Source organism: Apteryx mantelli, chromosome 12 (genome assembly GCF_036417845.1).
Source record: "Apteryx mantelli isolate bAptMan1 chromosome 12, bAptMan1.hap1, whole genome shotgun sequence".
Lineage (NCBI taxonomy): Eukaryota > Metazoa > Chordata > Aves > Apterygiformes > Apterygidae > Apteryx > Apteryx mantelli.
The window spans coordinates 19,953,089-19,966,427 of record NC_089989.1 but is presented as its reverse complement, the minus strand read 5'-3'; the positions used below and the strand labels follow the sequence as shown (position 1 = coordinate 19,966,427).

The window sequence follows — 13,339 nt, the reverse complement described above, 5'->3', positions numbered from 1 at the left end:
TCTCATACTTTTCACTTTTTTTCCCTTTCTTGCTGCACAGTATCTCTCTTTCAGATCAGAAGGGAGAGAAGCTGAGGTGACAGTTTTATTGCTGTCCAACACCATAAAAATTCCAGCTCGAGAAGCCGGCCAGCGCAGAGCCTCGCAGGGTCCCAGCCAAACAACGCCAGCACCATCCTTCCGCTCTAACGGTGACTGCCATCTAGAGTTAGAGAGCACCGGCTCAGATGAAATACAGGATTGGTACAGAGAAAAACACCAGAGCAATGAGAGAAATGTTAATCCCAACCATTCAAGCACCAAGAACTCACATGCTAAAAAGTTGCAACTACCTTGTAAAAATTTAAACTATTTGGAGTTCTCTTCTTAATAGGCCTTCTGGCTAAGGAGCATTTAGCCCGTGCCTCCCAGCTTTTCCCTGGAAACTGAAAAGCCAGTTGCATTTTGTTATAAACACTTAAGTTGCAGATGTAGGAAAAATCATTAAAATAACACTATACTGCTTTTCAAGTAAATCCTCTGTTTCAGATTGTTTGATTTTGGAATGAGTTTAAAGTCTGCTCTGGAACACTCTCGTTTTGCCTGCTTTAAGGACTACAGAAAAAAAAGAAAAAAGAAAAGACCAAACAGCCAAACTCTCTTTCCTGACACATTTGGACACATACACGTCACGCTCAGAACTGAATGCCAAGTTCCATCACTAGGGGAAGATGCAACAGCCAATGTATGTACCTTTAAAAGACTACTTGTGTAAAAATGCTGATGGAAGCTTTAACGTTAATATTAGTAATATTTATGAGACTAAAAATGTCTTTCTAGGGGCATGAATCTTAATTTAAAACGCTTAGTATTTTCATTTTAAGAAATATATTCATACTGACCCCAATATACTAATGGCTTAAATGTCTACACAAATCCACTTAAGCCAAGATTTCTTACATAATGTAAATTTGACACATGTTTATATAATGTCTTGACTCAGGGCTGTTTATTATACTATAGAAAAACCATATCTTTTTTTCTTACTACTACTGTAAAACCTATGTAGCTATTAATAGGGCACGAAATATTCAAGCATTAATCAAACAGCCACTGGATACTCATTAACTGAATAAAAGGAAGGAATTTTTGGTTATTATTTACCTGGAAAAATATAATAATTTGCATTTGAACATATTCCCTATAGCATTTACCTTCTCTGCAAACCATACACATATCAAGCCAGGACTGTGTAAGTATCTGCTAGTATATTCTGTAGTTATTAAAATAATTTACTAATCGTAGCTTTTAAAGTCTTGTGAAGAAATCAGTTCTCCAGTTTCCTCATTCCTCTTTTGTTCATGCCCAGGAATACTGCTAATGAAGCATTATAAAAACACAGGATTTCTTCTCACCTTTATCACTGTTGCAACAGATACACAAACTCCAGGTCACTCAGTGTACCTCCCACTTACTGCTAGTCCCATTGAGAAATGAATTTGTTCTAAGGGGGTATAAATTCACAGATAAAATGAAATTAAATGTGATTACAAAACTCATCGTCAAACACGGCTACCTGCTTATGTACCAAATGTCAAGCTGTAGTCTGTTGAAAACAACAATTTCTACCTCCTGCATGCATGCAGCCACCGCAGCGATTGTTCGCTCAGATCCATGCTTAAGCCACCGTTCTTCCCCACAAAGCACTGCATGAATCCTCTTACGTTTTTTCAAGTAGAATAACAATTCCACAACTGGCCTGGCTGTAACATTACAGCAAAGAATAATACCTAAACAGGAGGAGGACAGGTACTCGCAATAGGGTATGGTCTTAGAAGATGACATGCCAAAAAACAACAACAAAATGACAACAACAACAACAACAACAACAACACGACGCTAGAAAAACATACCCTTTACTTGGTGTATACTTGACAGCTACCATAGCCTTCCTTATAGATATAAACTCCAGTTGAAATAGAACTGCTAAACAGGTCACAGAAAGTAGAAAATTAGTTTCAGTGTATATCAGTCTCATACTCTAATCCTGTAAAAATCTATGCAGTGTGCAGTTAATGATCCGTTAACTAAAACGGGGATGGAAGGAGCCTCCAAAGGTCGGACAGTCCGTCCTGCAGCCCCAAGGCACGGTAACTGCAATAGCTGCCAGGAATGATACAGGTAGTCCAACCTCTCTCAAAGGCCTCAAGCAATGGAAACACCACTGTCCCCTCAGGTGATTTTTCCCATGTTTCATTACGTCCACTAGAAAATTGTGTTTGCCCTTGCTGAATCTTCTTTGCTGCAATTTAACCTATTACCATGGTCCTATCTGCCATAAACGCCCTCTTTGCAAAGCTCTTCAGCAGATTTGCCGTTTCGCTCGCACAGTCCCCTCTGACTTCAGCTAAGGAACCCCATTCAGCTAAGGAATCCCTTTCTTTTGGCACTTCCTCACGCGTCATGTTTTTCAAATCTTTAAGCAACTGCACTGCTGTCTCCGCACTTCCTCTTTTCTAATTTCATACAGTACAGACCCTGTTGTCTTGCCTGCCTGCAGTGAACCAATACTTTATTTCAAAACTAAAGGAGACAGAACAGTCTGAACATGAAAGTACGGACAAGACACTGTAAGGTGTTCTTCCACTGCTGTTTGCCATTAAAAAGGAAAAGATTAGAAGTACTTAATCTCTCAGATTTACTAGAAGTCATCACTTTTCATAAACTCAGGATCCTTAATGATGTATATTTTTACATCTAACAAAGTCTAGGAAGCTCAACTTGAACACACAGGCACGCCTTCCCAATGTAGTGCTTTGTACTTAGACATAAACCAACTCAAAGTACATGTGATATTCCTATCACTTTAAAAATCCAATTCATGTTCCTGAAATAATAAAATTGTCATTATTATGGTGTGAGCACAAATATAAAAAGGAGGTTGGTCCCATTGCTCTGCAGCAGAACTGTGCACACTCCTGTTGACATCACAGGTGGTGCACAAAGAAGAGCTGGTGAAGCACTGGAAACATAGGAAAACTGCTTGCCAAATGGGAAGAAAAATAAAAAGTTAAAAATTAATCTGAAAGCTTCAAGCAGATCCTTGCAAAATGTGATCACAAAATTCAACTGCTTATTTAGAGGAGCGCCCTTGCTGAAAAATTTCAGGAGCTCTCCGTAGGAAGCAACACATTCTCACTGCATCCATCTCCACAGAAGAGCAGCAGCAACCACCACCACCACGGCCAGAAAAAAGGTACAGACTGTCACTTACACTCACGAGCAGAAAGAGAAGAAAATGTAGGTTGCAAAATGGCTGTCTTAGAGCTGTAACTCTCTGTGCCAAATTTAGCAGACCAGTCCTAGAAAGACATGATGGGGAAGAGACTCTATAAAGAGGCAATTACAAATTAAGGGGAGTCAATAAGAATAAGCCAGCCATTAAGAAACTCATTACCTGTATTACCATAATATTACAAGTCTATGCCAAAATATGAGATAACTAGTCTTATATGTGCGCTTGTCCAAAGTATGTAACTATTATGCTTTACTTGTATCAGTTTAGAGGAAAAATCAATCAAGCTTCTGACATACTTGGAGCCAAAAAGATTATATACGGTGTACACATTTCACTGTTGAGATTTGTAAAAACCAAAATCTACTCTGAAAGGTAGTTTGATTCCCAAAACAGCACACAGCCCCACACTGATATAATATTAACCTGATTCCATTTTAAATTCTAAAATGTAGAATCAAGCTCACAGCCATAACAATTTGTCCAGCAGAACACCACCACCTCAGCAGTTAAAATTCTCTGTGATTTTTTAAAAAATTAAACTCACTGCAGAATTACTGTTTGAAGTGCTCTTCATAAAACCAATCATTCATCCTTAGTACTGTGTGAAGCCCCATTGAAATCACTTCAATCTCTTTCACTAGCAAAGTTCAAAATATGTTCAAGTGCTGGCAAGATCAGGACAGACAATTTCTTTAACATAAACATTTGAAAATAGCAGCTCTTGGGCTATTTCCTTCCATTTGTTTGATGACATTTTATCTACAGTTACAGTTAGTTGCTCCTCTTTATGCATTAGGAAAGAAGGAAAGAAAAGTTTTCCTAATAAAACTGATTGTAAATACCCTCCTATTCCAACCCTGGCAAAGTAGCTGCAGCTCAAGTACAATCTAGGTATTTTTAATTAAATTTCAAATTTATGACATCATTTAAAATAAGTCCTACATGTTTTATTTTTAATATACATGTACACTATTTTAATTCATGTTATTTTATTGTTCAACACCATTTGAACTTTACATATGCTTTACACACACTAAAAAACACAAGCAGATCTCAAAAATGAAAAAAAAATTAAATAAACATAAATGCCAAAGCTACACTGCAATGAAACTGAAGTGGAAATATTTACAATGAACCACAAAGTCACAGGTGCATACTTGCAGTTATTATTAGCATAGTTTATTTTACTCTCATCTCTTACAACCCAATCTTTTTTCACTTAAGTAATAAGATGAAATTTACCTGACTTCTCCTTTTTTTATTAGTTCAATTCTCTCCATGTATAATCAATATTTAAATTTTATTACAACAAAGGCATAAGGTGGAGGGACAAATAAAACTGCTTATACAGCTGGTTGTCGATGCTGCACCAAAATTTTGAAAATCAAAAAACCAAAATGCTTGTTTATACCAAGACTCAACTAAAACATTAGCATAATACAAGTTACCTTGAACTTTTTATAAACCCTACTAAGAGGAATTACATTTTGGGCTTAATATTCTGAGACTACTGTCATATGAATAGGCTCTAGCTTGTATATGGTTACTTTGACAGCCACACATGCAACCACTTTCACCTATCAACTGAAAATTAGTATATATATGTACTTTATATATAAGATATTTTATGTCTAATTCCTCCTTCGCTAATAAGTTTGAAAGTAATTTTTTTATTTACCTTTTGCACCCCTCCCAAAGTCATTTACAAAGCAAACTATTTTATTCCACAACTTGTTTCTTCTGTTTGCCTATACTTTTCAAATCCAAATTTTACTTCCACTTGCACACACAAAATGTGGAAATTATCGAGGAGGAAAACATGCATCTTTGAGCGGAATCTGATCTTCGATTAGGAAGTGATCTTTGCCATGCTTGCATGTTTTTCTCTTGTATTTCTGCAATGACTAATTTGCTTATATGAATTATTTTCTTAAATGCCCTGCTGCATTAGTCCTCAGTCATCTAGTACCTAAGCACTGGGCTACAGTCACGTTCATTCACTCTTTCTGACGGCAACACCACCTTCTACTAGTCAAAAGCTTGGTGATTACAGAATTTGCTCTGATGGAAAGAATTACGGGCTTTAATCCCCTTAGGAAGAAGGATACTTGGGTTCACGTCTCCCACACACGTGGTGAGCGCTCTAGCGGATAACAACTCTGCTAATGAAGAAAAGCGAACCAGAACCATTACCACCTCCTGGGTTTCGAAAGCAAAGATTGACCTTTGCTCCTTTTTCGAAAGAAAGAGCTTATGATCCTAATTTCAAGAGAGCGTGAATCCAAAATGCTCCCTAGAGGAAGGTGCTTAGCCCTGGATATAGGCAGGATTTAAGGCACATTCGTCTTTTAGCTACTCTGTAGAAAACGCGCAGATTCATCATCTCCTTCAAGCTGTTCCAGCTGGTATAATTCTTATGAAATACCAGCAAATATTAAAGCACGGCCCCCCCTCCCCCTTCATGGAAACACTACCCACCTGATCACAGCCGGACCGAACCTTCCCTTTGGCACAACAGCTAGTGGAGAGTAAGGAAATGGCATGACCTGCATCTCCCCCATCTGCAGCTGAGCATCTCTGCGGAAGACCACCGATTACCTTCTCAACACACATCTTTTGAAAGATTTGTTTAAGCCACTCGCTTTCATGACAACCATAGCAATAGTTTAGAAGCTATGTTTGGCCCACGCAAAAAAGAAAGAAAAAAAAAAAAACGCTGAGGAGAGCATGCTTTCTTCCTAAAAAGGCCATAACTTCGACCTAGGATTCATGCTGCTGCCAATCACTGCTGTTTCTGACCAGTGCTACTTTATCGGCAAGGCAGTGTTTTCATTCAACACAGGACACAGTAAAACATGAAACAAGCATGCATCACCGGAGCACGTGACCTGGCCTCAGATTATTTCTGTTTCACTGCTCAGGCTTGTATTTGACTCAGAAATTAAAGCAGGAGCACACGCTCAGGTCTAGCATGTCTTACGGAAACTGTAAATTGTAGCTGCTCTTAAATATTACCCACCAAGACAGTCATCCCATTAAGAGAAAATACCTTAAACTATAAAAATTTCCAAAGCAAAATACAAAACCAATTTAAAACCAGAAACGTATGTTTATCAATACACACTGGCTACTGTCTTTCTCCACCTTCTGAGACAGAAGTGTTTCTTCCAACCCTTTTCCATGCCACGGGGGCTTACTTTGCCATGCTCAAAGGCTTGTAAAACTTCTAGGTGCGCTTTCCCAGGTTTGAACTGCGTTAAAAAAGAAACAAACCACACTGAAAAGAAAAACAACCCATCAACTTCTCCGAAGCTGTGAAAAGCTGACTCAGAAGCTGCGCAATCGGTCTGATTCAGCTTTCTTCAACGCAGTCAAAGAATCTGGTCACGTGACCCACCAAACGCCACCCCGAAGACAGGCACGAGCTGCTTTCCAGAGGAGGAAATGCCTGGTCTTCCTCGTAATCCTTTTGCAAAATCTCTTCGGGAGCACTAGCTGTTATTTATTTAAATATCAGATTATTCAACATGATATTCACAACTCTCTTGCTGTTCATCCAGTGCTTGAAGCCACAGTTAAGCGCAAACATTTACCATTTGGCTCAGTGCCAACAAAGACAAATTCTTCTTCTTAGCATTAAAAGCTCATTCAGTGCCCACCTCTTCCTCTGAAAACTCTGGACGCTGCTAATGATCTTCAGGACACAGCGTAAACGCTATCAAATCCACGAACTGGCAAATTAGGAAAGGAAAAACACATTCCTATATATAAAAAAACAAAGTAAAAGCCAGGAGGCCACACTGAAGATATCCTGCCAACAAACTAACAGGCTGCTAGACAACTGCCTAATCCTGCCCCCCAAACGCCAGAAGAGTAAATGGCTGTTTCCTGGCAGAACCCGTGAAACGTGAAGTGTTATCCTAAAACCAACTGCTAGTCATTTTAAACCATGGACCGCGGGCACCGTGTGGGGTCTCCTACGTATGGGACAGGCAGCTGACGTCTGTGGTGTCAACAGCGTTTAGACAAAACGAAAGATCTGTCTAATACGTCTTGCAGCAGTCTCATGACACTGAGTTTCAGCAGACATCTGTTAAAACGCCTTGACTTTCTCACCAAGTAGGAACCTGCTAAGCTACAGATAAGAGGTATCACGTTTCTAACTAATAGGTACCATTTCTGACTTGTGATTCTTCCACTGTCTCAATTCGAGCATCCTTCAAGACGCGTGCAAGGAACGCTTTCGTGAGCCGAGGGATCCCTTCAGCCGCTGCACTGCATACCTCAATTGCCAGCATCATATAATTTCAACTTTAGTTTGACAAGCTTTACTAAAGTAGCGATGGATCACCTTAAAAGGCATAATAATTGATCTCAAAACGTCATAAATATTCAGCAGGACCCAGATATGGTATGTTGAAAGCAGTTATGTAATTCCTGTGAAGGTATCTGAAAAAGGGCAATATCTAAATGTCGTCAGTATAATCTAGATTAATCAAGAGACAGGGCCCTTACTTAAGAAAAAGTTATTTAAAAAGACCATACAGCACTATTTTTTTCAAAAAATTACTAAGATAAGCTTTTGTTTTCCTGAATAAGCCTTCATGAGAAAAGAAGTAGTAGGAGTAATGAAATATCTTTCTAACAAAAACTGAAACAAAACAGAACACTTTCAGGACTTCAATTTTGCAAAGTGCTTCAGTCAAAAAAATACGGTATTTTACAGACATCTTTCAGTAACCAATTGAAAAATAAGAAATAAAAAACAATCCTGTAGTCCACAACTTGTGGTTATATCATTATCTGATAGAAAACTGTTTTTAACGTACAGTATTAAGAATACACGTAATCAGTCTTGGTAACACAGGCAGCAGACAGCAAAATTGATTACTGTTTGGATAATAAAGTGCAGGGGGGGTTTAAATTATTATTATTGTCACTACAGTCACAGCCAGTATTTTCACTCTTCCTTCTCTTGTAATGTTCTAATTCTATGAAAATGTGCTAGCTCTGCAGAAACGCAAGGGTCCGTGTTAGGAAAGCTTTTTACAAGACTAAGAACCACACTGTTAGTATGTGTTTAAAAAAAAACAACAAAAAAAACCCTACTACTTCTTCTCCCAATTTCAGTTATATCTGCCCAAAGCAAGCCCTTTAATATCTGCAGAAATAGATAACCCATGCCTAACAGTTTTAGTAGAAATAGCTGACAAGCTCTTGGAACACTGAGGCTGGTTTCTAGTAAACACTGAGGCTAAGGAGGCTACACACACTGACGTTATTTAAAATGAGAAAACATTGACTGGTTAGCCTGACATCAACCTTGGGCAAAATGAGGGAAAACAATCAACAGGGAAATAAAGGATGGTGATAAAAAGTAATGCTTAACATCGGTTTACGGAAAATAGGTCTCGCTAAATAAATTTGGTATGGTTTTCTGACAAGAATATAGGTTGGATTGGATAAAAATACCTTGCAGTTTGTGACCTGCTATACTTAGATCTCTGTAAGATTTAGTGCCACACAACAGTCTGATTTAGAAGTTATTCAACACGAAGAAAACCTGGAATCTAAAACCACCTCATAAATTATTAGGGTGGCTTAGGAAAAATATTTTAAATCTACCTCATCAATAGTTAAAGTTGTTTTCTTAGCTCCAAAAATCATAGCTTGTTATAGCTTTGAAAACTATAAAAAGCTTCTTCCCCTTTAACTTTTTCTGCAGTTGGAAAAAAATAAAGATATATGTATATATTTAAAGAAAAGAGGAGAAGGTATAAAGTTAAATTAACTTAAAAAAAATTATTTCACAGATTTTTTTCATGAAAGAAAACTTCAACATTAACACATCTTCTCATTAAAAAAATGGTATACTTAAAAGCCATTTTCCAGTAAAAAGGGTACTGGTGAAAAATCTGAACCAGTTGCACACACATGTAACATCTTACAGTACTAAACTTACCTAGCTTATACTTCTTGTACTCAGAGTCAGCTGGGAACATTACAGAGCATCATTTCACACTTTTGACAAGGACAGGTGTGTAATAAATTATTACGTATAAGCTGTTTCTGGATTTTACCATATGGCATCCACAAGGGAATTTGAGGCAAGACGGAAAACTACTTCACATTCAACTTGGTTGAAAGCCTGTACACACAGGTCCTTATTCCAAAAGAGCTGGCGTGGAGAAAGGTGCTATACCCTGTGTAAGACATTTTTTCCTATTGCGTGAATCTCAGTTGACTTCTGAATACTGATTCCTTAAGGATGGCCCAATGCTACTTAGTATCTTTGTCAGCTAACTGAAGTTTATATAAAAGACTGCAGCTCATAAAACCTGTACAGAAAACAAGAATTGGTGAGGGATAAATAAATAAGTCAACCCTGCTCCAGTGATCTACATTATATATTAAGCTGAATTCGTGGAAGAAACATGCTTGTATACAGACTAGTGTAATACACGCTCCATACATACAGAATAAAGAGTATCTCACACTTGCACAATGAGGAACTCTGCTTTGAAAAGGAGCAAGTCTAAAGAAGACTCCAAAGACATAGCGAATACTCAAGTGAATACAAAAATCCTGCAAGCTAGAACTGGCTTCCTAGGCAAAACACCCCAAGGATGTTTAAAACAGCAAAATAAAGTAGGAAAGAGAACAAAATATTACATCAATATGTAGCATTAGTGAGATTCTTGATGATGTATTTACTGAGTTCTAGTTCCCATACTAAAATTAAAAAAAAAGTTACTGAACATTGATGATGCCTAAAAGCCCTGTCTTAAAAAAGAAAAACAATGGATTTGTTCTCTAAATTGCCGTTATGAGCCTAAGACCCAGAACACAGAAAGAATATTCTTGAATTAGTAAGAATTTTGTAATCAGTGACACATAAGAAGATGAGACTGGCATAAAAGTCATTTAAAATTATTAACTAATCATATGGACTGCTGTGTTCCAAGTTAATTACTCAAAAAATGTCTATTTGTCATTGTGGAGAGTTTCATAAGGCTATCTGACCAACATTAGAATTATGAACAACAAAGTAAAAAAGATTATGTTGGATCAAATGACAGAACATAATACAAAAAAGATTAGAATGTGATGATATAAATAATTGTGGATCTTCACCTTTAATAGCCTTCAGTTCTCATCAGCTCACGTCTACAGTGGAAATGGAAAGAGCTCAGAGAAGGGCAACAAAAATATTACATCTAGGTAAGGCTGTGATGCTTCAAGATGCTTAAGATGACAGTTCAGAGAGATAGTCAATGGGTAAAGAGGGAAAGGCAGCAACAAACCACACTGTATAAAATACATGTAGAGAAGTTCAGTTAGGCCTTCTTCTTATCTTCTGCCAGAATACTAGGGCTATATTATAGGGACCAATGTGTTAGAAAAAGCAAAGATTTTTGTCAAACCAACTATATTAAAAGGCAAGAAATTCAGAATTCACAAAAAAAGATGTTTTCCTAACACATATGTAGCTCATGAATTTGTGGCTTCAGAGTATTCTTGGGCCTGAACTTTGTTTAACTAAGAAGAGAGTTAGATCATCACATAAGATTACATTACTTACAAATCACATAATAATATATGAAAATTTCAAGACCAGAAATTACTTATCCAGATTTTCTATATTGGAAATTCTTTATTCTCTAAACTTCAGGTGGTGTTTTAATGACCACTGCAGTGGCACTGTAACGCTTTCTCAATAGCACCTTGCAAGGAATCTGACAGTTGTCACTATTGAAGACAAAGTACTGGCTTGAAACAATCTCGCAGTATGTAAATACCTGTTAAATGCCACCATCCAGAACAAAAAGAACCTTGTAATCACTCACAACCTTAAACCAGGAAACTACAGATTACAGCGTGCACAGACTTTGTCCTTTTCTTACACTGATCTTCCAAACATCCCTAAAGCTGTCAAATCAAAGCACTGACCGACCTAGGAAAATAAACGCGTGGAGCAGAACAAGTCAATGCACTACTTAGCATCCAAGCCAAAATGAAGCGAGTACCATGGTGTCAGGCTCTGGACATACGTCTCACGTATCATTACTGTAGTATGACATATATTACAGTAACGTTGCCAACTTTAGCACTGCCTAGGTGTCAAAGTCTGTGGTTCAAAAAGCTAAAACTCAACATTTGATATCAATAACACCTTAGTATCTCTCTTCTCCAGACAGCCCTATCCTTTTTTCCAGTGCCAGCTTTGGTTAATTTTTCAGGGCAGGAAGAAACACCTCTTGCTACTCTGTGCTGCTAATAACCTAACTCCCCAACAAACCACTACGGCAATTAGGATGATCGTTTTTGCCAGGTTCATTAGGAAAAAATGTCCGTCGGTGAGCAGGGGTCACTTCTCGCTGGCGCACTCCCTGTCCTCATCCCCAATTCCACCCGGGAGGGGCTGAGATCAGGCACAGCCGCCGTCCCATCCCCAATTCCACCCGTGAGAGGCCGAGACCTGGCACAGACGCTCATCCCCAACACCGTCCTCAAGGGGCCGAGACCTGGCACGGCTGCCGTCCCCATCCCCAGCACCGCCCTCAAAGGGCTGAGACTGGGCATGGCTGCCGTCCCCGTCCCCAACACTGCCCTCAAAGGGCTGAGACCGGGCATGGCTGCCGTCCCCGTCCCCAACACCGCCCTCAAAGGGCTGAGACTGGGCATGGCCGCCGTCCCCATCCCCAGCACCGCCCTCAAAGGGCTGAGACCAGGCATGGCTGCCGTCCCCGTCCCCAACACTGCCCTCAAAGGGCTGAGACCAGGCATGGCTGCCGTCCCCGTCCCCAACACTGCCCTCAAAGGGCTGAGACCAGGCATGGCTGCCGTCCCCGTCCCCAACACCACCCTCGAGGGGCCGAGACCGTGCACAGCCACCATCCCCATCCCCGTCTCCAGCACCACCCTCGAAGGGCCAAGACCAGGCACGGCCGCCGTCCCCAATGCCGCCCTCGAAGGGCCGAGACCGGGCACAGCCGCCATCCCCGTCCCCAATTCCACCCGCGAGGGGCCGAGACCTGGCACGGCCGCCGTCCCCATCCCCAATTCCACCCGTGAGGGGCTGAGACCGGGCACAGCTGCCGTCCCCATCCCCAACACTGCCCTTGAAGGGCTGAGACCAGGCACGGCTGCCGTCCCTGTCCCCAACACCGCCCTCGAAGGGCCAAGACCAGGCACGGCCACCATCCCCAATGCCGCCCGCGAGGGGCCGAGACCTGGCACAGCCGCCATCCCCGTCCCCAGTTCCACCCGCGAGGGGCCGAGACCTGGCACGGCCGCCATCCCCAGCACCGCCCTCGAAGGGCTGAGACCTGGCACGGCTGCCATCCCCTTCCCCAATTCCACCCACGAGGGACTGAGAGTGGGCACAGCTGCCGTCCCCATCCCCAACGCCGTCCTCAAGGGGCCGAGACCGTGCACAGCCACCATCCCCGTCCCCGTCCCCAGCACCACCCTTGAAGGGCCAAGACCGGGCACAGCCACCATCCCCAACGCTGCCCACGAGGGGCTGAGACCGGGCACGGCCACCATCCCCGACCCCAATTCCACCCGTGAGGGGCTGAGACCTGGCACAGCCGCCATCCCCGTCCCCAGCGCCGCCCGCGAGGGGCCGAGAGCGGGCACGGCTGCCATCCCCGTCCCCAGCGCCGTCCTCGAGGGGTCGAGACCGGGCACGGCCGCCATCCCCAACGCCACTCTTGAGGCGCCGAGGCCAAGCAGAGCTGCTGTCCCCGTCCCCAGTGACGCCCTTGGGGGGCCGAGGCCGGGCCCGGCAGCCGCCCCCTCCCCGGAGGCCACGGCCGGGCGGCAGCCGCCAGCGCCGGCGTCGCGGGGGCCGCGGCGGGGCGAGGGCGGCGGCGAGGCCGCCTCGAGGGCGAGCATGTGCCGGGGCATGGCGGGCCGCGCGGCGCCGCGCCGGGCCGGGCGGGGGGCGGCGGGGCCGGGGGCGCGGTGGCGCGGAGGAGGAGCCTGGCTGCGAGCGCGGGGACCGCCGCCGCCCTCCCCCGTCGGCCCCTCACCTGGCGGGGCCGCCCCTCGCCAGGG

The 13,339-nt window shown here is 42.3% G+C and overlaps 1 protein-coding gene across 4 annotated transcripts in view; it reads right to left on the bottom strand.

Annotated features, from left to right (window-relative positions):
• ATXN7 (ataxin 7) overlaps positions 1-13,333 on the bottom strand; it is a 97,388-nt gene extending 84,055 nt beyond the window's left edge. For 2 of the 4 annotated variants that reach the window (XM_067303428.1, XM_067303424.1), the window contains exons 1-2: positions 6,402-7,156; positions 5,756-5,854 (exon numbers count right to left, since the gene is read on the bottom strand). The gene's annotated coding sequence lies outside the window, so the exon portion shown is untranslated. Of the gene's footprint in view, positions 1-5,755; positions 5,855-6,401; positions 7,157-13,314 lie in introns of those variants that run through there. The other 2 variants (XM_067303426.1, XM_067303425.1) reach the window with 2 other exon arrangements.
• Positions 13,334-13,339: the final 6 nt, after the last annotated feature.